Source organism: Camarhynchus parvulus, chromosome 12 (genome assembly GCF_901933205.1).
Source record: "Camarhynchus parvulus chromosome 12, STF_HiC, whole genome shotgun sequence".
NCBI lineage: Eukaryota > Metazoa > Chordata > Aves > Passeriformes > Thraupidae > Camarhynchus > Camarhynchus parvulus.
In genome coordinates, this window is record NC_044582.1 from 11,961,397 (window position 1) to 11,986,432 (window position 25,036).

Below are 25,036 nucleotides of genomic sequence, written 5' to 3' on the forward strand. Positions count from 1 at the left end.
TGAGCCATGGCCTTACAATGGCACATCTTAATCTAAAGAGTTTAGGCACAAAACAGTTATTATTTCTAAAGGAATACATGCTATTAAGTGCTATTAAACGTCTGTAGATATTATTATAACATTGGATGAAAGGCACTGGAAAAGGCTGAACTCTCACCTGCAAAGAGGCACATAATGCAAATCAAGAGAGCTGCATTTCTTTACCTCTTTATTGGCTCACAAACATGCAGCTTGTAGGAGTCCTTCAGGATACCCCCCCTTCACAACTCTATTTATTTCCAAACACCACTAAAGGAACAGTTTTTCCCTCAAGGTAATTGCATAACTTCCTTCTGTTTCACACTAAAAAGCACCATGCACATCAATGGACTGCAGAGCATGGTTAGATATCTCTTACCCCTCACTAATGATGTTCAGTAGATCAATCAGGGGGAGAGTAATTTATTTTTTTTTCTTCCTTATAGAGGATCTTGATCTTTCTCTGAGGGGAATGACCTTGACTTGATAATGCAGCTAAACTGGGAAAGCTGTTTTGCTATTCAAACTGAATTTAGACTAGCTAAATAAATAGCAGGCAAAAGAACAAATCTTTTCCCCTAAATAAATGTAAGATATTAAGACCTGGCTTTGTAATGATTACAGTCTAATACACAGCTTGCTGAGAGGTGGTATTTTGCCTGTGTCTTAACCCTGAATTTTCGATTCATCTCTGTGGAAATGCTTCCTTTTCACTATACATTTTGTGCATACAAAGAACAATTTAAAACTTACATGGTATGGTCAATCAGAGATACCTAACTGGCTCTTTGGAATACATGAATTGTGCTTTTTTTTTTTTTTTTTTGTTAATACAAACACAAAACAAGTCAGTGGCACCACATTAATCATTCAAGCCAATTGGAAAGTCTCCAAGCACCAGCTGAGTTAAAAAAAACCCCAACAACTAAACAAAAACCCCACTCACTTTGATAAGAGCCAACTGGGAATGAGATTCTTTTTTTTCCTTTAAGTTTCAAAAAGAACAACAACAAAAAAACAATTCGAAGAATTGGCAAGCAAACAAATTGAACTATCATGGCCGGTTGTAAGGGCCATGCTTTGGCTCTGGAGAAACAATTCATAAATATTCATTAGCCTGGGGAAACATGAAAAACAGGATTAGACTTGTTCGTGGGAGTTCATCTTTGGGGTCAATGCTGGGGTGAAAGAGCCAAGACAGGCAAATTGCAGTTTTATAACGTATTTCCCGGGACAGACAAGATCTGCAGCCTTCTCTCTTAAAAACAAAAGAAAAAAACAACCTCAAAAGACAGCAAAAAAGCCTTTTCAGTTCCTCACACAGCAGAGATGCTGTCTCAGCTCAGGCACACCCGCTGTGCTCCCCAGGTGCAGTTGGACAGCGCTGGCTCTGTGTCCCCAGGGGCTCTGTGTGGCCTGTCCCCAGTGCTGGCCTGTCCCCACAGGCCATGGCACTGCTGCCATGCTGTGTTGGACATGAGAGGAATGGTGGATTTGTCTTTACAAGCAATCTGTGGGTCTGCTGGTAGATAAAACTGGCACTGGGAGATAAAAGAAACAATGGGAAGGACTCCACTGATTGATGAATGGAAAAAGATATTTTGCTTTTACAAATAAACTTTAGGTTTGCTGAGAAATGAAATTAGACATTGAAAGATGAAAGAAACAATGGGGAAGAAAAACACCCTAAATTCCATAAGAATTAAAAATTAAAAGGGAGGGTTATAAATTAGAGGGGAATCTTTGGTGTCAGGCATTCTGGGAAGTCTGAACCTTTCAAGTACCTCAGCCAAGGGGGAAAGAGAGAAGGGAAATGTGGCTGGGAAATTGGGATAAAAAGAGAGGCTACATCCTCCAAAAATTAGAGGGATGCCAGGGGAATGCCCCATGGCCTCTCCCTTTATTCAAATAAAGTAAAAGGACTCCTCTGTCTCCTTTTTGGACATAAACCTCTGGTGTTTGTGCATTAATTTTCCTAACAGACACTTGTGAGGTTGCCTTATCCCATATTCATTGCTGGCATGAGGGATGCTCCCTGGGCTCAGTGCCTGGGGTGTGCTGTACAGAAATTGGGGTTTCACTGAAGGGAAAGGTCCCACGGTTCTGGAGTCACTCACAAAGTCCGTGCACAGCAGAGAGCTGGTGAGCCCAAAAGGCAGAGAGGATGGGAAGAGCCCACAGTGCTTCCAGGAGCCACCCCCAGCCTGCTGGGGGACAGAAAGCTGTGACCTCTGGCAGGATGGGCAGGAGCAGGAACATGTCCATATGGCACCTGTCCCTGCCAGAGGAGGAGCAGTGAGTCAGGGAAATGCAGCCAGGCCCAGATGAGAGCCCAGTACTGCAGGACTTGGAGCCTCTGCCTGCCTCTGCTTCCAGGGAAAGGCAGCTCTTCTGTTTGCTCCTGCATGCCTTGGTTGCCTGTTTGGAAGGTGACATTGGTACTGCCTGTTGCCAAATGTGTGTGTAACTCCTTAGCAAGTGCTCTCCACTGCCAGGATGGATGGCTGCGTGCTGCCACGAGACACACACTGGTGTTAGAGGCACCCCTGTGGAATCTGAGTGAGCCCTTGTGCTCCCAGGAAAAGGAAAATACAGCATGACTAGAAACAATGAACAATCAGCCCCTCCACTTTTCCCTCCATTGCAGAACACCAGGTTAATTGTGTTTTAATGCCTCTAAATTGGGATTTTAGTGACTTTATCCCTCATCTGTTCAGGACAGATACACCATTTGTGATTTCTACACTTAGAATCTTACAGTCCTGCAATCCTATCAGGTCTGTGTGTCAAGGCTTTGGTGGGAGGGGGGCTACAGGGGTGGCCTCTGTGAGAAGCTTCCAGAAGCTTCCCCAGTGTCTGATAGAGCCGAGGCAGAGCTGCCACTGGCCAAGGCTGAGCCCATCAGGGGTGGTGGAGGCTGGCAGTGCCTCTGGGATAACAAGTTTAATAAGGGCAGAGAAAACCAAACCCCTGCACGATTGCAGCTGGAGTGAGGGGGGAGCATCTGAGGCAAACAGCTCTGCAGACAGCAGGGCTGGGGAAGGAGGAGGGGAGGAGGTGCTCCAGGCACCAGAGCAGAGATTCCCAAGCTCCAGATATCCAGCCTAACACCCACCCAAGCACAACTTGAGGAAATTTCATCTTGTCTTGTTGCTTTTTGCTTGGGAGAAAAAACGAACCCCTGCCTGGTAACAGCCTCCTTTCAGAGAGGGATAAAATCTCCCTTGAGCCTCTTCTTCTCCAGACTAAAACCCCCCTGTTCCCTCAGTCGCCCCTCATCAGATTTGTGCTCCAGACCCTTCTATTGCACAGGAGTAGGATCCTTAAAACCTGGTAGCTGGGACAAGGTGTTGGAGCCTCTCTGCCATTGGACAAGCAGCTGGAATTGCAAAACATCTCCCAAAGTGTGGGTGAGGAGGTACAGTCTAAGAGTCTTGCCAGAAATTGCACCAGTTGTGTTGACAAATAGGGCAAGGATGAAACTGAATTTAGGAAAACAGTAGCTATTAATATTTTCTGCTTTGCTAGAAGTAAAAAAAAGGTGAAAGCAAATTGGTTGGTCTGCAGGATCCAGCTGTTAAAGAGCAGCTTTCCCAGTTCCTGTGGGAAATGCTTTGCCTTGTGGTACTTGGGATACTGTAATATTGCCTTGCATTTTTGTTCTATGTCTGCAGAGTAATTCCCTCCATCTTTGCAGTTACTTCTGTCATCTCTTGTGCCTTTTAATATTCCACAGTAACTCTCAGCAGAAGCACCAGAGGCTGAGGGGAAATTGGGCTTTCTCCACCAGAGCCTCTTTGTGCGGGGGTTTCTGTTTGCTGATTACTATCTTGAACAAGCAGAATCCTGACAAATGAAGGGGGGAGGGAAGGGGCTGCTCCCGTTGAGCTTTTGTACCTTTTCCAGGTTGTTTTCCTCTGCTTGCTGGGTTACAGAGATACAATCACAAAGCTTTAATACTCTTGCTTTGGGGTGAGGGATTTCTAGCTCTGCAAGGTGGATTTCACTGAGCCTGATGGTGTGGGCAGGCAGAGCTGCAGGACAGGCTGAGCAGGGCTCCAGCTCTTGCCCAGGGTGATTAGAGCTGATCACCTGCCGGGTGAGGATAACGCTGTAGGGAGGGACCAGTGCAATGCCAAACAACCCACTGCGCTGTTATTAGAGAGGATTTAAACAGCTCCTCTGCAGTGGGTCATTCTGAGTCTGGTTTTATCCCAGTCCAGGTGTCTCACAGGAGTTTGGGTACAACAGTTGTGGGAACAGCACCCTGACTCAGCCTGATGGGAGCTGCTGGTTTTGGAGGGCATACAACTGCTGTTTTCCCTTCATGCATGGTCAGGCATTCCCAGTTACAAACAGGGAGTCTGAGCCTCATCCCTCCCTGCTCTGTGCTTGCTTTAGTCTCTTGCTGTTTTCTTTTTCTTGCCCTGCATTGATACTTCCTTCACACTTCTGCTGGTCCTCCATCACCGGCAGCCGGGGCATTGCAACTGTCTATATTTTAACTTAAAGTGAGTGGCATCTTTTCTCCTGGCAACAAGCTGCTTTGCTTTCTTTGCCTCTCCTTCAATAAAAAGTGACAAGTGCTCCTTCACAGAGCAGCGCAATCAAAGGAGCTGCTCACAGAGAGCTGTCAGGAAGTCGTGCACTCTCTGCAAACTGTTTCACTGTGGGACCGCTTAAATAGAGTTCACATCCTTCCCATCTCTCTCCCTCTTGTGACAGTGCCTTGCACCCTTTCTGATGATATCACAGCTTATCTCATCGTGGCTTATCTGAATAATCAGTGCTGGGTTTTTGAAACCATCTCAGAGGGATTTTTGTGGCTCTGCAAAGCTCCACGATGTGGTGGATGCAGCTGAGAGCTGCACAGAGGGCTCTGCTCCCTGTTCTGTCACCAGCAGCCTGCTAATTGCTGGGTCAATGTACAAGGACGTTTCAGGATGCACTGATGTGCATCTTCAGCAGTGGTTCAGGCAATCACAGCCACTCTTTGGATGGAGGGTCTCATCTTGCTGAGTGCCAGCTCTGCCTAGCAGCAAGGGAGCCTCTCAGCAACGCTGCAAATCAATAATGTCTCTAGTTCTCCTCCAAATTCCCTGGAGTTTACCTCTCCCATCCTCACCTCCAGCAGTGTTCCTCAGCCCTGATGGGCATCTGTTCCCCACTGTCCCAGTGCCAAGCTCTTGCCAGTGTGTGTTGGAGGCACCTGGGTTGAAAATGCTGCTGTTCCTGGCCACAGGCTGCTGAGGATCTGTGTCACCCAGGGCAGCCCCACTCCCAAAGGCAGAGTTTGCCAGGCTCCTTTTGGGCTGCAAGGGCAGCCTTGGCAGGGTGGCAGAGGATTCAGCAGAGACCTTGGATGGTGGATATGGCTGTGCCCCTTTGCTCACCACTGTGGATAAAGCAGGGCACAGGTGGGGCATAAGCTTGACATTAAAGGCATAAATAAATCCACTCAGGGTAAGGCTGCCTTTTGCTACCTGGTCTAGCAATCAGGAAGGGGAAGGACTGCCACAGCTATGTGTGCTGGCACAAACCAGTTCCTGGTGTAGAGATGTTGGCAGGAGAGTTTGGCACTACTGCTGACACAGCCATGCAAGGATGGAGAGTTCAGGGATGGCTTTTTGACTCATTCTTAGATCTGAGTCCAGCTAATTCCTACTAAATTTAATTTTATTTGGACCAAGTGCATTTGAAGATGAGATTAGAGTTCAAGTTAGTCACAAAGTCTGCCACCTTCACATGAGCAGCCATTTCATTTTGGTCTGTGTTCCTAGAGATGACCCAATAGGTGCATTGGAATCCAGCATTTCTAGGAAGGCATTGCTCTCAATATTCCTTTGTTTTGTCTTGTTTTCTAATTTGTATCTACAGTATTGACACAGTTTAATCCCAGCTGGCAACTGAGAACCACACAATCCCTGGTTCACTCCCTGCCCTCCCAAGTGCAATGGGAAGGAGACCTGGATAAAGGTGAAACTCATGTGTTGAGATAAGAACAGTTTAATAATGCAAATAACTTTAATAGCAATATTAACAAGAATAATAACAACAACATGATGTTGTTGTTGTTATGAAAAGAAAATAGAGAATGGAATAAAAACCAGGATGATTTTATTCCAAGTGATTCAAAGGACAATCTCTCACCACCCAGAGATGGATGCTCAGCCTGTCCCCAGGCACCAATCAGTGGCTCCCCCCAGTTAATGTCCTGAGCACGTGGAACATCCCCTTGGCCAGGTGAGGACAGTCCCAGCCAGGCCCCTCCCAGCTCCTCATGTCCTTGCTCGCTGCCAGGACATGGCACTCTGAAAATTCCCTGCCTCAGAGCAAGCACTGCCTGGCCCCAGTTAAACATTGGGGTGTTATTGGTGTTATTCTCCTCCAAAATCCAAGCACAGCCCTGCACCAGCTACTGAGAAGATAATTGACTCTATACCAGCTGAAACCAGGACAAGTATGTTTCAGTGAGTTATTACCTTCATTGTTAGGTAATTTTTTTTATGCTGCTAATTTAAATGAATATTGCTTTATCGAGCATAGATGTACATTGGTGTGAGAAGTAGGAAGCTTAGAAAACTACTTTGCAAGGATTCTCCTTCTGCTGCTGTGCTAATGAAACTGAAATACTCTTCCTTGCAGTGGTCTGTGCAAGATAGCTGGACTTTTTACATTTTGTAATTAGTTTCTAGATGATTATCTATTAATATTTCATGCTTGATTCTATGCCAATGTCTGCTTTTGGCCAAGGTCTCTTCTGACCATCTTATTTTGCATATTAGTACTAAGCTTCTGAAGAAAACACTGCTTTTGCTGAAATCTGGGAGACTGCAGTTGCTGAGCAGACTGGGGTAGCAATTTGGGAACTGCAATAATTACTCCTTCGTTCCCAAAAGTCTGCTTATACAGCACATAAATGTGACCTAACCTTTAGGAATCCTCTGCAGCTCTGACACCTAATATCAAACTTACATTTTGCAACAGGACATAGAATGTATAATTTATGAGCTAGTGAAGTATCTTTAATTAAAACAGTATTTTCTAAATTTTGACTGAATTTAATTCTAATCTAACAGAAAGAAGCAATCCAAGCCCAGCTGAGGTTTTCCTTAAATACCACCCTTGTTATCTGCGAGACTTTGAATCAAGATAGATGGTTTTAATTTCCATGTTCTCAGTGTAACACTTGGGGTCAATGTTTGCATACTTATCATAGGCAGTTTACCACTGACAACCACTGTAATTGTTCAACTTTTCCTTGGTGAAGACCTGATTGACTATTATGCACTGTATTTATTTTGTCTCACACTAAAATATAGATGATTGATTATTCCATTATTCTATTGACCAAGGCTGTAACAAGGTGTGACAAATATGTGCCATTGCAGTCCATAACCAGCTGTGCAAGGTGGTGCAGTCAGGTAGGAGAATTTTAATGCACACAAATCTCTGGAAAGCCTTCGTAAACTTTCAGGACACTGCATTTAGAAGATGTTACCTGAATGAATGGTCTTCATTTCTGCTAGGTACTTGCTAAGGATGAAAAAAGAAAATAACAGGTCCTGATCTGAAAAGCTTAAAATATGATTGAGAGTCCATGGTAGTCAAGGGAAATTCTTCCAATGAGTTGCTGGGCTTTGGCAGGGTCCTGAGGGTAATCCTTCTGTTTACTTCACTGAGAGTTGTGTCAGCCCTGAAAAAAATCTCCATTTGTTAACTGCATTAAAATGTGCAGAGAAAGAAATGTCTTCTGTCACTGATGTGGCACATTAATGTGAACTATATGCACATACCAAGGGGAAAGAGAAAAATCCTGTATTTTAAAGCTCTTCATATGCAACTTGGTATTTGAAATACATAATTTAATTATCTTTGAACTACTTTGTTTCTTCTTAAAATAAATAGTATTTAATTTTCCTTTTAAATATCATGCATTGATGGACACAGCACTGGGGATTGTGGCAACAAAATGGTGTTGAACCAGCCACTGGAAATTAGTACTAATAAACAATGCATTTGCTACCAGTCTGTCATATTAATTAGTCTTCAGAATGTGTCAGTGCTTTTCATTTGTATTTAACATTGTCTGAGCTTACTGCCAATTAAATACAGTGTTGTTATCAACTCACACATGATTACATTGGATTAATATGGTTCTTTTCTTTGATCCACTATAATTAAAAATCAGAGTTGTGATTTTAAACAAGTGTAAAAATGCAATTAGTTTGTATATGCAGCTGCCTTTTCCTTCTAATATTCTTTAATAACATTCACCTCCAGTTAACAGCTGTGGAAACCCTGGGCCCTGTTTAGCAGCTCAGAGGAGACTGAAGCATTTTGGAAGTGCTGGAAGAAGCCCCATGCGTGTCCCTATCCTTGCCCTCTGTCCAGATGTTTTGGATGATGTTTTGGAGCAAGACCTGTGACCCTTCGGCCCCCAAATCCTCCATGAGAACTCATCAGAGGCAAGCTGAAAGAAAATATTGCCTTAAAATTCCACACTGTGTCCCTTGAAGTCTGATGGCTGCTCCATGCCTAAAGCCCGGGGATGCTCTGATGGTTGGGAGCACCACAGGGGGATGTGCTGTGCATCCTCCTTGTCCTGTCCCCAGCAGCCACAGAGCCCAGGGGCACATGGAGACATGGGCTGCTGTAAAAGGGGCCACTGTGACTGTTGAGGGGACGTGAACACCTGTGTGACAGCCCCACAATAACCAGTCTAGCCCAGAATAACCAGTCTACCCAGTCTTGGCTTTGGAGGCTCCGGTGTTTCACTGAGCTCGAATTTGGGACCTGCCACCCAGCAGGGGTAAGGACCAGACAAAATGCCACCACTCAAAGCAGAAGGACACTGTTTCCCATCACTTCCCCCTCCTCTGCTGCTGACAGACAGGGCTCAGGCAGCAGAAAGGCTGGAGGAGGCTGCTCCTCTGCTGGAGCAGATAGAAGTAATTAGTCAAATCACTGCGGCGCAGAGAGGGAAGCTGGCCCATCTCCTGTGCACCACAAATGACTCATGGCATAACAACTTCAGTAAAGGGGGATTTTTTTCCCTCATCTACTTCAAGCAGGGAAACAGAGAGATGAGCTTTTCAAAAGGCTATCAAGGCTTTTGTTTGAGAGCTTTGCCTTCTAGGTCTCCTAGGACCACTGAGCAAGTCATGACCTGAATAAATGTCATCAGCAGTCTCTCTGGGAGGCACGGACACCGAGAGCATTTCTGCCTTCTGAAGGAGCATAACCATGACCTGGTGAGCAGCTGGCAGATAGCTGGTGACTTGTTATCCACCAGCCTGATTAACCATTTATACCACTAAACCCCAGTTTGCTGGGTCCTGTGGGAATAGCCACCCCCTTGTCCGTACAGCCACGTGGGGAGGGCACAGCAAGGGCACTGCAGAAGCACTGCTGGCTGGAAGAACATTTTCCCAGCAAGCAGAAACAAAGAGAGACTTACTCTCTTGCTTTTTGCCTCCCTTCCCAGGCAGTGAGGAGCAGTCAGTGCCCTGCCTGCTGAAACTTGCTCAGTTCAGCTGAGTCTTGCCCACTGCTGTGCTCCATTGGCTGCCACTGTGAAGGGCACAGTCCTGCAAGAGACACAGTTTGCCTGTCCACCATCCTCTAAGCTCTCCCCAGTGCCCTTCCTCACCCATCCCCAAAGCAGAGGAGCAGCAAAGAATTAAGGCTGAACGAGCAGAAGGTAGTGAAACATGAGCCACGCCTTGCTGGCCCCTCAGAAAGGGACAGAGTTATGCTGAGGTAGTGCTCTTTGTGCACATATTGTGTAGTGTTCCAGTGAGATGAAACCTGAGGCTCCTGAATCAGCTGATATTTCTGGCAAATTGTTGACCTATTGCAGTTTATTCAGGATTTTTGTTGTCCTGGTAGAGTGACTCTAACAGTGACAGATTTGTCATTCTGTTTCTAACAAATATGCAGCTTTTGTGACTCTGAAACTTGTACCTTGAAGCATCCTGGATAATAATTGCTTCTGAGCTCCACAGTAACACTCTGTGTTTATAGGCAAGGAGAATAATTAATTTAACATTAATTAATAAGATTTAATATAGCCAGTGCTAGCTTGTGTCATAGAATAACTCATAGGGACAATTTTAATTTCACCTGACGTTGATATTGATGGTTTCTCTCCTGGGCTGGAACCAGAGGATGGAATTGCTGCACTCTGGGCAGTGAGAAGGGCAGCTCTGCTAACAAGAAGTGGCTGTGGGGAAAGGGTTCAGGAGGGCCACTTGTCACCTGGAGAACATTTAAAGGAGAAAGTAGCAAAATGGCCCTTTTTTTGGTTCACCTTGGGAAGGAACAACTGCAGAAGCAGTCTCCTTGCCTGGGTGTGATGCAGTGGGTTTGATGGATTAAATGCTGCTCTTTTAGAATTTCCCTGCTTTACTGTAGCATGAGCAAAAGGACATTTCTTATGTCACTTCAAAGAGGAGATGTGTCAAATCATAGAGCACCAGGCTGGAAGTGACCTCAAGGATCACCTGGTCCAACATTTCTTGGCAAAGGCAGTGTCAGACAAGATGGTCCATCACCCTGTCCTGCTGAATCTTGCAAGTGTCCAATGTCAGGGGATCCCCCACTTCCCTGCGGAGATTATTCCACTGGCTGATTGCTCCAACTGTGAGAAATTTTCTTCTTGTGTCTAGTTGGAATCTTCCCAGAAGTAATTTGTAGCCATTACCCCTCCCTTTTCCCTGGGACTCCTGTGAAAAGGGACTCTCTGTTTTCTTTGTAGCCACCCTCTAAATATTGGAGCGTGGCTATAAATGCTTTCCCCAAGGCTTGTTTGCTCGAGGCTGAACAAACCCAGCTCTCTCAGCCTTTCTTCCCAATCCTTGGCTCACCTCTGCAGCCTTTCTCTGGGCTCTCTCTGCCTGTGTACAGAATTCCAGGTGTGGGCCAGCTAGGGCTGGGTAAAGTGGGGCCATGACTGCTCTATCTCTGCTACTGATGCCCTTGGTGATGGCACCAGCCTGCTGCAGTGTCCCTTTGCTGCAGCCACGCTCTGCTCACTCACCTGAGCTCATAATGCAGTGACCAACCAATGCTGCCTTCTGCTTTGCCACCTGTTAAACCCAGCAAGAGGCTCTGATCAAATCCCTTCTCTGAGAGCTGCTAAAAGGCTTTTATTAGCAGTGAGATGCAGCCTGCAGGGACCTGTCACAGCGATGTTTTCCTGACAGGGGTCAGAGATCAAACAAACTTCCTCAGTGATCTACGTCCAAGTTGTCTTTTATATCCTTTCAATATCCTTTGGCCTCACATTTCATACCACATTAAGGTTTTTCCAAAATACTCATGTTTAAGATGAAACTCAGGCTAGAGCTTTTACTAGCCCAGAGGTGTGCCCTGGCAGTTTTGCACTTTCTTGGGGTGTTTTCCCTGAAGTCGGGCAGTGCATCCTTGGCAGCCATGGGCTGGATCTCCAGTGCGGCTCAGCCTGCATGAGTGAGGATGCTGCAGACAGCTGAGGTCTTGGGAATTGCTGATGAAACCAACTGCTCTGCCAGCAAACTATCCTGGGTCCCCCACTGGCTGTGTAATTAAAATGGGGACTGGGTGGGTGTGAAGTTAATGCTGTATACATAATGTATCTGTCCCAAGGTAAGCCTTCACATCTGCTCTCTGTAACCGTGTAAGTGCAGGGTATAATTGAGTGAGAAATTGTTTGAGTGGAGAGCAGAGCTGTCCACCAGCAGCTCAACCAGACCTCTCTGCAGGAAGCAGTGAGTCCAACCAGCCAGAGTTAGAGCTGGCATAAAAACAGGCTGGAGGTGCTCCTGGTTAAAAACATTCATGGCTTAGTTTTTAAATTTTTCTACTTTATTTTGTCATTGAGGACAAAGAGGAACTTCAGCCTGTAAATGCCACCAGTTCTCCATTTCACACTGACATTCCCAGGGGCAGCAGAACTGCCCATAAAGTGTCCGCCACCAAATGAAACTTGGAAAAAAAAATCTTCCAGGTTTCTGCACACCCCTGTCACTCTCAAATAAATTGTTACTTTACCCTTGCCTGCCCATCTCCCACTGCTGCTGGAGCTGGAGATGGTGACAAACTTTCCTCAACCACCGCTCCTCTTCTGGGTGTGGGAGAGCTGCTAATGACGGCAAAAACAGGGGGAAATACCTGTCCTGGCATTTTAGGAATGGAAGTGTCTGCAAGTGCATTTGTGGAGTCAGAAAGGCCCACCCAAAAGATTTGCAGCTGTAGACAAAATCTGAACTACCCACCCAGGCTTTTCTTCCCACCTCACCTACTTTTATTTTCTTTTTTGTTAAATGTCAGTTTGCTTGTCAGCCTCTGGCTGGGGTTTTCATGTTGTTCCCTCACTTCTTTCAGTAGGATCCCTTTGCCAGAGAAGGAGAGAAATGTCACAGCATGACAGCTCCTCTGTCCCAGCAGCCCCTGGCAGCAGCCAGCACACAGCACCTGGACAGACAGACAGACAGCACAGCTCCTGATGGGGGCAGCAGAACACAGAGGGTTAAGGGCACCTGTCACACCCAAAGGCAGCAGCACACGGATTTAAAAGTAAGGTGTGCAGATGTGGTGGCTGCACTTGGGTGGTTTCTCCTGGCACAAGTGGGGTGATACCAGATCCATCCTGGCCTCTTTTTCTGCCCCTCCATCACACCCCAGCACTGACTCCTCAATACCTGAGATGCATGATAATATTAGGTAATTTAATGGTTTATAGTATATGTATATCTAATCATATTTATTGCTTATTGTAATTCAATGTAGTATATTTATATAAATAAGTAAAGCATATAAATATATATGTCCCCATAAAGGTCCTTTAAAAGACCTTTATATACTTCTTTTATATTATATATTTAATATATATGTATATATTCTATACTATAATTAATGTAATATAATATAATATAAATGTATAGAAATGTATTTAGGGAGATGTTATACATGCGCATGCATGTATTTATAAAGACCTTTTGAAAGGTCTTTGTGTATATATATATATATGTATATATATGTACACAACCACCATATATAATATATATATGCACACATTTTAAACATTAAAAAGCATTGTAGTTTAGAAACATAAATATCTTTGTATATAAAACCTGAAAACATTCTCTGTCTATATGTAGTGAATATCAGCATTTTGCAGAGGCTGTGGCTCTGGTGCTGGCTCAGCTGTGCTCAGCAGTGCCCATCTCACCTGCCCAGAAGGTCTGGGGGAATTCCCCATCTCTGCTGCTGCTGCCCCCCTGTTCAGGGACCTGTGACTAAGTGCCCCAAACACCCTTGGCTGAGCTTGTGCCTGAGCATTTGTATTTGTTTCTCTGTCCCCTGATGCCACTCTATAAACAATGAGATTTCAATTCCCCCTCTGCCACCCCTCTGAGCATTTCCTGGCATCTGTCTGTGTTTAGCCTGACAAACAGGGAGTGTGCTGCAGTCCGTCCTGTGGGAGATGCACAGGTGTGCACACACCAAGGCTTGCTGTCTTGCCACTGTTAATTTTCCCCCTTGTTTTCCTGACAGTCAGTGTCTCAGCCTGGTCCAAAAGTGGCTCTGGAGGGGGGCTGGGGACAGGGCAGAGCCAGGTCCCTGCTGCAGGGCCAGCAGAGGTGGCTGGGCCTTTGGAGAGGACACCCAGGGGTGGAAAGGGATGCTTTGCTTCTCAGCTGCTGGATTTGACTAGAAATCTTCTGTTTAGTGTCTGTACCACGGATACTGATGGGATTTTTATCATCTGCAGGCTGGTCTACATCAGGAGAGGCTTGGGATTCAGTGTTCCCTTCCCTTCTGGTTGGGGGACTCAGTGGGGCTTGCAAGTGCTGCTGGAGTAAATTCAGGATGGGGCAGTACCTGGAAACTGAGCTGGGGCACACACACCTGGGCAGCTCAAGGCAGTGCAAACATTCCTGCCTACATGCAGCCAGCCAAAGCTGTTATGCTGATTTTCTGCTCCCTGGAAAGACTTTTCTTTTGGCCATTTTTTTGTTTATCTCTGGCTCAAAATTTCTGAAGTGCTTGACCACCCAAGGAGCTTTGCAACTCCACCATCTGCATTGTCACTCAGCAGGCAGGTCCCACCTGCTCCAGATCAGTTTAAAAGGAAAAAAAAAAAACATCTATGAAGGAACTGGAAGCAGAATTGGATGAAAAATATGTTATTAAAAAGAACAAGAATTAGCAGAATCTAAGCGGCATAATGAAAGAAGCTTTGGCAATAAAGCAAGCTGTGTGAATAGGTCAGGAAGGGAAGGATGAAGGGACGCATGCTGAGATTTAGACCTTGGGAAGACTTTCCAAATGCACAACTTCTACAAACACAGGGCATCAGGAGGACCAGGGAGAGCAGGCTGGAGGGAGAGCAGCTGGCTCAAAGCACAGGGCAGGAGTATATGGACAGGTTATGTGACCTCCTCCTCAAAGAGGGAAAATTCCTGGCTTTTGGATGAGAAGGAAGATTTGGAGGAAAACTGGAGGTTAAGAAAGATGTGCAGAAATGAAATCCCAAACACACGAGCCCATGCTGAGCTGGGTTTTATAGATTCTGTTCAACCAGCAGGAGCTTACAACAGGACATTTTGGGAGTATTTTATGTAAATAAAGTGTTTGCTGGGTTTATTGGGCACCTAAGGAGCAGGCTTGGGTTCCCAACAGCAGAGTGGGCAGTCTCTCCTGCAATTTTCAAGATGGGTGTTTGACTATTTTATAAGCTCAGGGGTGGCATTTTGTACAAGGAGTGTGCCTGATGTTGTGCAGGTATTTAAGAAGGGCTTGCTGGGCCCAGTACTGAGAGCTTGGTCACATTTTTCTGAGAGAAAGACCATTTATAGAGACATGAAGGCAAATGGGATAAAATGCAACATGATTTATCAAGCAAGATTAACCTGAAATCCCTAACTGATCTTGTAGATAAAGGAAATCCAACAGTTCCCCTCCTCCAGGATTTCAGTGAATCCCCTGCTTTTGTGCTCTGAATATCTAACAGTGTAAGTCATGCTGGAGAAGATGGGGATTAATTAAATAACTCAGAAATAGGTGAGGAATTGGCTAATAGGGCCCAGTAATGGTAAGAGAGTTTTTTCAAGGACGGGGCTGCAGCTTACTTGATCATTCTGTATTAAAGGCCTCAGCAGAGGAACGGGTGTTTGCTGAGGGAATCTGGTGGGGACAATGGCAAACACACAAGGAGCTTTGGGATATTTTAGTGAAAAGACCTGGAGGACCATGAACACACAGGAGCTCAAAACCAACTGGTAGAGCATGGTAAGAGGCACTCTACTGTCCCCACAGCCCCATGGCAAGAGGGAGCACACTCAGTCTATCCCCTGTGGTGCACCAAGGCTCTGAATTTCCTCGTGCCCTGTTCCATGCCTGTGCCTGGAGGCTTCTGCAGCTGATGCTGGATGCTGTCAGATGCAAAAAGCTGTGACATAATCCAGCAATGCTGGTGGTACCACGGCTGGCTCAGCACCCCCTTGTTCACAGCTACCAGGGAAACCTGTCACAGCCACGCTCTGGCTTTCTTGCTGTACTTCTCCCTGCTGTCACCCATCTCTCTGCATGCCTGATTTCTGACTAATGTAAATACACACCCCCTTCTTTAGCATAATTGAATACTAATTCCTTAATGTGTGTTATTTTCCACTGTATCTCCATTTCCCTGCGATCCGTCTTAAGAGTGCCAACAATTGCTATCACTGTTTGACTGCTGTGTGTATATAATTAGAGCAGTTGGCTCAGGTAATTTCTTTTTTTCTTCTTTCAGTTCCTTCCTCTGCTTTCCTCTAGTCTGCCTTTTGGGCTTTTTCTTCATTTCAGGCTTTTTGGAGGAAGTTTTCAAAGCAGGGTGTGTGGCTTTTAACTCTTCCACCCATTGGATTGGAGACCAGCTGCTGAACCCTCTAAAACCTCTGAGTTTGTTAAACTCTACTGAGCAGCTGACTCCTCTCATTCTGCATTTCTTAATCCCTAGGCTCTAAGTGGAACTTTGTAAATGATGTTTCTGCAAGTGAATTGCCTGATTGAAGAAATTGCCTGGCTGGTTTTATTCCCCCACCATTGCCAAGCATCTGCTGGTGTCCAGCTCACCCCCAGTGTGCCCAGGGAAGGTACATGCCAGGACCTGGATCTGCCCATCACCTCCAAGCCATCCTTGCTTCAACAACAGGGAAAGGAAAACATCCAGTGGCTGAGGGATTCATGTGGAGACACAAAGCAAACCCACTCTGGAGAAATTCCCACTCTCTCCCCATGTCAGAATTTGTCTTGAAAGATTTTCTTTCACAGGGAAGTACCTGTTTAATTACAGCTATTGCAAAGACAGTTAATAGCTGATGAACACAGCAGTATATTTTAATTGAATATATTGAGCACTCTGAACAAAAAGCACAGCTCTTGACCTTTCTCATGAGTGAAATGTTAGAACAAGCTTCTCTACATTCTGAGCCCATGGAGAGCAAGGAGGGGACCACCTACTGCTGTTAATGGAGCCACCCATGTAAATCCCTTTATGACAGCTCAACAATGGGCAGCTGAATGTGCAATTAGTTTCATTTCATACAGTTATTGTTCATGTTGGAGGGTGAAAAAGTGGGAGGGATGCTCTGGTTAAAGCAGAAAGCTCCAGGTTGCTGTCTTGGGCACTCCAGCCTCAGCCATCCCACAATAACACTTTTGTTAATGTCTGGAAGACTTTGGGTGGTTTAATGTTGGTGGTTACAGTTTGTCATTGCAGTGGGACAAATCTGTGAACTAACCACCCTCTCCTGCCCTCCAGGATCAGGACAAGACAAATCCAGATTTATTAAGGATGCCAGGAGCTGTTGCCCCAGTGCCCACCTGGGTGCAGGAGCTGCAGAGATATGGGACCCACACCCCTCCCTGTCTGCTCGCCCCAGCCAGCTTCATTATTGATTTCTAAGCCTGTGATTAAAGTTTGCTCGTGCTGTACCTTCCTGAATTGGCACTTGGGTCCTTACTCCAGCAAAATCTCCCATTGATCCGTGCTGGAGCTCAGGCTGAGTGAGCCCTCAGGGACCAGCTGTATATTTGCAGTGTGCTGCTCTTCAGACACATGACAATTTCAGCACAATTTAGGAACATTAGAACAGCATTACGAGTGTGTCTTTAGCTGGCCATAAATAGAAACCTTGACTTGTCTACAGTGGTTTGATATTCCAAGCTAGACAAGAACATTTAGTCCTGGCTTGCAAGCCATTTTATCACCAAAAAGAAATTTTGTAGGTTAGGAAAGTCAAGAGTTTATTCTTGCAAAACTTCAGCCTGTGTCTGTGAGCTGCAGTGAAACTGCATCTAATATTCAAGTGCAGCAAAAAAAGGAAAGGCTCTTTTTAAGGCTCATTAGTGATGGCAAAAAGATACAAAAAGACCAATGCCATTTTACACTTGTAAAAATACCCCTAGCAGATTCATGTTTTTTAATCTTCAGTACAAAAGCTCTGTAACTAAGGCATAAGTTCCCAATGACTAGCTAACCTTTTTTTCTATAGCCTCTGGCATTAAAACTCTCGGTGAAAAGACACTTTACAGCTACTTCGGGCAGTTCATTTTCTGTCAATCAGCTCTTAGGCTGGAAGTATAAAGGCAGCAATATGACAAGATTTCTATTTTAATATCTTTACTCTTGATAAGATAATCCTAGAGAAACGGTGGTGATCAAATATTTACAGGCAGTGCTCACTGACACAGTCTATTGTAAAATTAAATATATAAAATTATGTGGGGATAATGTTAATGTTGTGATAGAAGGACAAAAGGCAGCGTGCTCAAAATGAAGGTTGACTCTTCTTAATATATCCTCTGAGGCAGGACCAGTGCTGCTGGCATGGGGAACAGGAGAGCTGCTTTCATTTCACATTTTGTGACCTTTCTCTGCTTTTCAGTAGCTTGTTTGCTATTTAAACACATTTGCTTACTTAATGATCTTGATTTTTAAGTATGTATTTGTGTGTGTGTGCTGGGTGTCTCTCTGAGATGCACTGCATGGCTAATGGGGCCTGGCAGAGAGCAGGATTTGGCACTGAGCCACCCCCTTGGGAGCCCAGGTTTGGTGCCAGCCCAGGCTGGGGCTGTGCAGAGCAGAGGGCACAGCCTGGGGGCACAGGGGGGTCTGTGCCCACTCACTACATCAGTGAGGGTGAGCAGTTCCCTCTGGGGAGCTCTTCCTATTGCCCTGCAGACAGGCACGTGCCCCAGGACAGGTGGAAGTGCCCAAATTCCTGCTTTTATTGACCTTGAGACTGAGCAAATGCACTCAGGGAGAAACCTTTGCAAATATTTTTTTTTTTTTGTCTTCCCCTTCTCTCTCTGCATTCCTGGTGGGACATGAGGTGACCTGAAGGCCCTGTCCCTGCCCTGGCTGTCCCCAAGGAGCACTGGCAGCACCACAACACACCAAGGCTCCTCTACCACTGCTCCTTAATGGTGCTCCAGTGATGCTCAGCCAGAGCACAGGGAAAATGAAGTGCTGATTCAGGCTGAAAAGCCAGCGCTAGCTAATATGGGAAATTACTCCAGCAATCATCACTCTTTTCCTGTCACTATGGTGACAAAAGAAATGACAAAAGCCTGAGCAGAAAGATACAGTGACACAAGTGGAGAGGGACGGAGCAATTGCTTGGCAGCTGCAGGTGGGCCAGGACAGATCCAGGAGGGCACAGGCAGAACAGGAAACCTGTGCTGGAGCCATTGCTGCTGATGGATGCAGTTGTGTCCCACACAGGGTTTGCAATGTGACACAAGTTCTAAACCCATGTTTCACCAAGTGCCACAGCCAATGCAGCTACCACAGACCTAAAAAATATAACAACCTCAGTCCTACAAGGCTTTCATGCCACAGCTTCAATCCTAACGCACTAACCACTGATTTTTGCACCACCTCCCTTTGCAGGACCTGTTTGCCACCGGCCCTAGGGGGGTCTGCAGCCTCCTCCCCACAGTGCCAGGGCCTGAGCATCCTTAGAGGACAGAGAGGGACTCTGCTCTTCCCAGCCACAGCCATGTTCACCTGGGGCTTGGAAACAGGTGTCTGCAATGAATGGAAAGCACAGGGGGCATGCCTGCAGCCAGCCCAGGCTGTGAGGAGCAGCTGAAGGGACTCTGGCTGCTCAGCCCCTTGTCCCTGCAGCACTGCTGCCCAGGTTTTCCTGGGGCCCTTCCAGCATCCCCCATCTCACCATGCACAGAGACAAGATCACCAGCTCCCAGATGGCCAAACAGCAGGCTGCTGTGCTGCTCAAGGAGAGAAATCTCAGCAATATCTGCTCAAGAAACTCCAAAGAAGAAACTGGGCAGTTGCAGCAAAGTGTGCAGGTCCAAGGACAACTTGCTCAGGAGTCTCTGGTGGAGAAGGTGCCAGTGCATTGGTGCCAGTCCAAGCGCTGGGGGCCAGGAGGGGTCACCAGCAGATCAAACAGCATCCAATGTCTGTGCCACTTCAAACTGAATTTTTATTTTCTTGGAGTCAAAGGAGGAAAAAAGATGAGGAGCAATGGGAGAGCAGAAGAGGGTTCTGGAGAGAGAAGTGGGAAAAATCTGCATCCTGAAACACACCCTCTGCCCCACCTTATCTTTTTTCTTTCTTTTTTTTTTTCAGGAGGGAACAGTGTATTTTCCAGCCAGCTCTACTCATGAGTGATTGTGCAGAGCTGTGCTAATGGGCTCTGCCAAGCTGTGGTCACCCTACGGAGCTATTGGCAGGAGAGGTGGCAAGTTGGAAAGGACTACAAGGGAACTCTGCATGATATTTTTTGATGAGCTGATTATTCAGAAATTTCACAAGAGCTGAAATATATCACTCTGCTCTGAAACTCACAGCCCTGCCAACACACAGGACAGCTTACATGAGCAGCAGCATTTTCTCCTTCACAGAGCTGCTGGCCTGCACGTCAGGATGCAGGAATTGGACAAGGCTTTTCAGCAGCCATCGACCACAGTGACAGTGAGAGCTGGGGAGTGGATAGGAGGACACAGAAAGCTGGCATAGAAATTATTTTGGTACTTTCATGGCCGTCACTATGTGTGTATTTGAGCTTGAGAGTTTTTCATTAGCTCTGTGGGTACTGGGCATTTAGAATTTTATTGCTTTATGGCTGGGTATGAGATCACCCTGGATTCCACACGGATTCAGGTATTTTTATTTCAGGAGTGCTCAGTCCCTGGCCACATTTCAGGGTACTGTCGCATGCCAGGAGCTGACCTTGACTCCCCCCACTGCATCCAGGACCTGCTGTCTTGGCATCAGCCTGAGCCTGCAGCCCAGTCAGGCTCCCACAGAGCCAGCAGAACATCTTCCCTCCTCTCCAACATTACCTAAAACCCAAACACTGGCTTATTCGAGCACAGCATCAAAATAGAGCCTGATACCCGGATGTGTGCTGGGGGGGTTAGAAGCAGCATAGGTTTCTGAATTAACACACAAAGTCCTCAAGGAGCTGACACAGCCCATTCCCAGCTCGTGGATCTGTCAGCTCACACCCATTTTGGGCAGCCTGGGGTGGCATCAGGTGTCCCATGGAGAACCTGGAGCTGGTACATCTGCATCTGGAGCAAGAACAACGCTGAACTGCTGAAAGACAAATAACAAACGTCCCCATGCTGCACTCATGGCCTTTGCTGAAGGCACTGGAGCTGCCTGGCATGGCAGTGGATGTGTGCTCCCAATAACCCATCTGCTCTCCTGTGTGTGTCCTCAGACATCTCTTCTGCAAGTTCCAGGGCACTCAGGGGACACGTGGAGCTCCCAGCCTGCTCCTACAAGTCAGTGAAGAGAGCTGTGGCTGAACCATATCTGGTTTACTCATGGAAAAAGAGGCACACAGGCCTTGCAGCCCTCCAGAGGAACTGCTGCTTCAGGAAAAACTCTTAGGAATTGAAAAAATCTGGGAAATTTCCTTCTGTGTAAGGACAGGGAATGAGGGTCTGAGCTCTGTCCTGTTATGAAGCCACCCCACTGGGACCACTCCTCTTGTGCCACGTCCATCTGAGCCCCTGCCCTGGTGATCTTTTCCATGTTGCCTGCTTTGGGTGAGGGAGCTCAGCGCTGCAGCATTCCCCAGCCCAGTCATGACCCCCATGAGGGTGAGAGATGAAGGCTGAAAAGGACAAAGATGGTTACAAAGTTCATCAGTGTCTTCAGCACAGCATCTCCTCACATTTCCATCAATGGCACCTCTACCTACAGCTCCTTGCCTGTGGAAAATTAACTCTTTAAGAATATATGAATGATCCAGACAGCATCTTCAAGGTCCATATCTTAAAAAAAAAAACCATGAGGGTTTACTCCACATACTGCTGCAGGATGTCATGTACCTCATGATCTGCCTTTTCTAATCTCTCCTTATCTCTCCCTCCAATCCTTTCTCATGTCCCTCATCTATTGCAAATTCCCTTTTTAAGCTGGAGCGAAGCACATAAATATTTTCATGCTGCATAAAGAGGTTGTTTTGTGCATAATGTCACAGGAGGCCTTTTTTAAAACCAGGACCTTTAGTGCTGTGATAACAGGCTCCTCATTTACACAAATGAAATCTTGCATGGAGCTCAGCCCCCATGCAGAATGGCTGGCACAGAGCCTGCTCATCACAGGCTACAGAATTAATACAGAATATTCCATAATAAATAGGAAGCCACTGAGCAGCACGTTTGAAAATACCTTGCAAATGTAACTGATGCTGAGGTTTTTCTTTAGTGTTCCCCAGAAGCACAACCACTGTCTTCCTTCTCTGTGAAATCACAGCAACTTGAAATGCTGAAGTGCAAAAGGACAACCATTTATGTTGGCTCATTTGCCAGCATCTTTGACCATTCTGTCTGCTCACCTTACCTCCTCTGTTGCTTCTTGCTCCCTGACCTTCACTTCCTGTTTATTCAGCCCTTGCTGAGGGTCTAAAAAGTGCAGACTCCATCAAAATGGACTTTTCATTTACTCTGCACAGAAAAAGAAATAGTGTTACAATCTGTACAGTTTTTAAAAGGGCTAATGGAAGATACTGGGGGCCACACTCGGTCATGGTAAAGTCTTTGAATCAAAGTGGTTTTCAGGGGCAATATTTAAATACCATGACACTAAAAACTGGAATCAAACATCAGTGATTTTGCTGTAGTATTTCTATTTAAATCTGACAAGCATAAAGACTTCAAGCCAATGGATTGCATGGCTCTGCAGTAGAGAGCAGAGAGGGACTTGGTGAAAATGATGAGAACTCATCCATTGTGCATTTTCATAGTGCTCAGGTCAGGCTGTAACCCTCCAGGACAGACTATCATGGAGCACCTGAATTTGTTCTGAACATGATCACACTGTGCTGCCAGGCAGGCAAAGCTCCACCAGGCTCTGGTTTGGACCTGCTTGACCTTCTCAAGCCCTCAGGCAGGCTCTGCACCCATGGCCTCCCTCAGCACGACTCTTACTGAAAGACTTGGAGGCATTTTGTTTTTCATCCTGACTTTGTGGGACACAGAAAGCTTTGGTTGTTTGCTTCCCTGCAGTTCCAGAGGAGGATTATGGGCACTCTTTTAATGCAGATCTTACAGACTCATTTCTTCTCTCTTCCATCTGTTGTTTGACTTCTTTTCCTGCATTATGTGTTAGCGATCAACAGCTAACCCACGGTGGGTTTCTTCCTGTGCAAGGTTCTGAGCACATCATTTCTTGCCCAGGGATTGCTCCATGTGGGAGGCTCCCACTCGTTGTTTGTGGCTGGGAGCAGCCATTCATGCCAGCCTAACCTTAATGTGATCACTATCCCATGAGCAACTTCCCATATTGTTTTACAGAAGTGTTTTGTATCCCTTAAAACTCCTGAAGCCTTTTCATAATGCATTAAAAGAACAGAAAAAAGAAAGATCTCAGGAAGCTTAATATTTCTTCTTATAGAACTCACTGGAAGAAAAAGCAGCTTTCCAAGTTTATCTTGGCCAGTCTGTAACAAAGTCTGGGTTTGTATGAATTGCCACACTGCTAAAAGATCTAGTTTTTCTATGATAAAATAGCCTACATACAGTAACTGAATCAAAGAGCACAACATGGAGTAAACACTTTATAATGTACCTAAACACAGTAGCTACCTGATTTTCCTGGCACTTTATTTCTATTTAGGCCAAGGGACAATTTAAAAAGATTCATTCCCAAGTACACAATTCAGAAAAATATGAGTTACAATTCAGAGCAATATTTTGAACCAGTGCTGTTTAGTTGTCTTAGCTGGAATTCAACCTTGATGATATCCAAAGGTCCAATAAAATTTTTCATGGAAGAATCCCATATTTGTAGAACATAATAAAATTGTCAAGCTGCAGATCCAGGGCCACTGAGGACTGGAGAATGAGGTTTTTCTTTCTGGGGACTTTCTGGTGTCGTGGGATGTGTTCCAAACACTTTGTTACCTGAGAAGTATCAAACATAACAGATCATTACATATAATAGCAGCTTTGATCTTTGTTAGTAAGACAAAATGTGAGGCTGTTTATTACTAACGACTTAGGTGCTCATTAGTGTGTTCTGACAGGAGTCACTGACAGCAATAGGCAAAAGGAAATGTTCAGTGTGAAACCCCCACACAGCACATTGCAGCTCCTATTACAGCCCCTGCAGCAGAGGAAGGAGAAAAGCCTTGCACATAACTATTTTAAAATTATTGACCAAAGCAAGAAAGAGATTTGTCCGATTTCTTATCTGCTTTTTCAATAAACTGCACTTGCAAATAATAGTAATGCCTGCCTTTCACATCGTGCTTTTCATTCCTAACTCACAAAGCACCCTTGGACAGAGGTCAGGATCATTTTACAAAAAACAAACATGAAGTGAGGCCACCTCTCTGATGTCCCTGAGTAAGACAGCACAGTCCCCAGCTCTGCTGACCGCTCCTCATAGGAGCAAAGGATTAGAAAGGGCATCTTGTGTCATCAAATCCAGCTTCTTACTCTTCAAATCTATTTTGCTGTAATAGCCTCATGCAAGACTCTTTGGGGCTCATGATCTCTTATATAAGCTCCTACAAATGATCTTTCAAGACTATCATCTCTTGTTTATCCTCCTCCATCCTGACCATGTGGTGGGACTCTGCCTAATGCCAAGGAATTACACACCAGTGATTTGGGACCATCACCCAGAAAATGCCCCCACGCTGGAGAATGAATGGGGCATTTCTTGTCATGTCTGCTCCAATTTTATGCATCTCTTGGTGGTCCATCCTAGTAAAAAACCTGTAATAGGTGCCATGACAGATGTGAAGGTGTTCCTGAAGCAGAGAAATAGAAATGCTGAAGCTGTGGAAGCTGTGTGTGAAATCCCTGCACAAGCTCACGGCACAGGTGCTACTGCAGTGGTAGCTGGAGCCTTGCAGCAGCCCCAGGTGCTGACACAAGTGGGGCATTTGAGTTTATCCCTACAATACCTCTGCTTTTGTGTAGAGACTGACATCCTGGCACACAACAGAGCCTCAAGTATGCTCAGTCCAACATATTTCCAACTTCCATCACCCCCTTCCTTTCTCAAATAACTACTTACTGCAGGAGTTATTAATGCCTTTCCACCTACACAGCCTAGATACTGACACTCACACAAAGGCAGTGCTGAAGCTCTGAGGTCATGTTGAGCTGCTGCTTCCAATGTCTCTCTGGGCAGTTCTATTATGCAGCAGCTACAGCAACAGGATACTACCATACAAACCTTTGCTAATAATTGAGCATGGAATAGGCTTTTGGCTTGGCATCTTCAGTTTTGTACCTTCACTTCAGAGCATGTTTAGAGCTGGCTTCAATACTGGGGAAATTATCTCAGCTTATTAAACACAGAGCTGTTACCCAAGTGTTAGATGAGGGCACGGCCCCGAACTCGCTCCCGGGGCTGCGCGCGGGGCTCGGCTCTTGCTGCTGTTGTGGCTGCAATTCCCCAGCCACCCACTCCTTTGTTTGATTGTCTCTCTCACTGAAACATATGTTTCCCATTCCCACGGCATTTTGAGCAACAGTTTCCATTGTGAGC

The 25,036-nt window shown here is 45.8% G+C and overlaps 1 protein-coding gene across 3 annotated transcripts in view; it reads right to left on the minus strand.

Moving 5' to 3' along the window:
- Positions 1-22,950: 22,950 nt before the first annotated feature.
- Positions 22,951-25,036, minus strand: part of FHIT (fragile histidine triad diadenosine triphosphatase) — a 520,065-nt gene continuing 517,979 nt past the window's right edge. For all 3 annotated transcript variants that reach the window (XM_030956937.1, XM_030956938.1, XM_030956939.1), the window contains one exon: positions 22,951-23,436. The gene's annotated coding sequence lies outside the window, so the exon portion shown is untranslated. The remainder of the gene's footprint in view (positions 23,437-25,036) is intronic.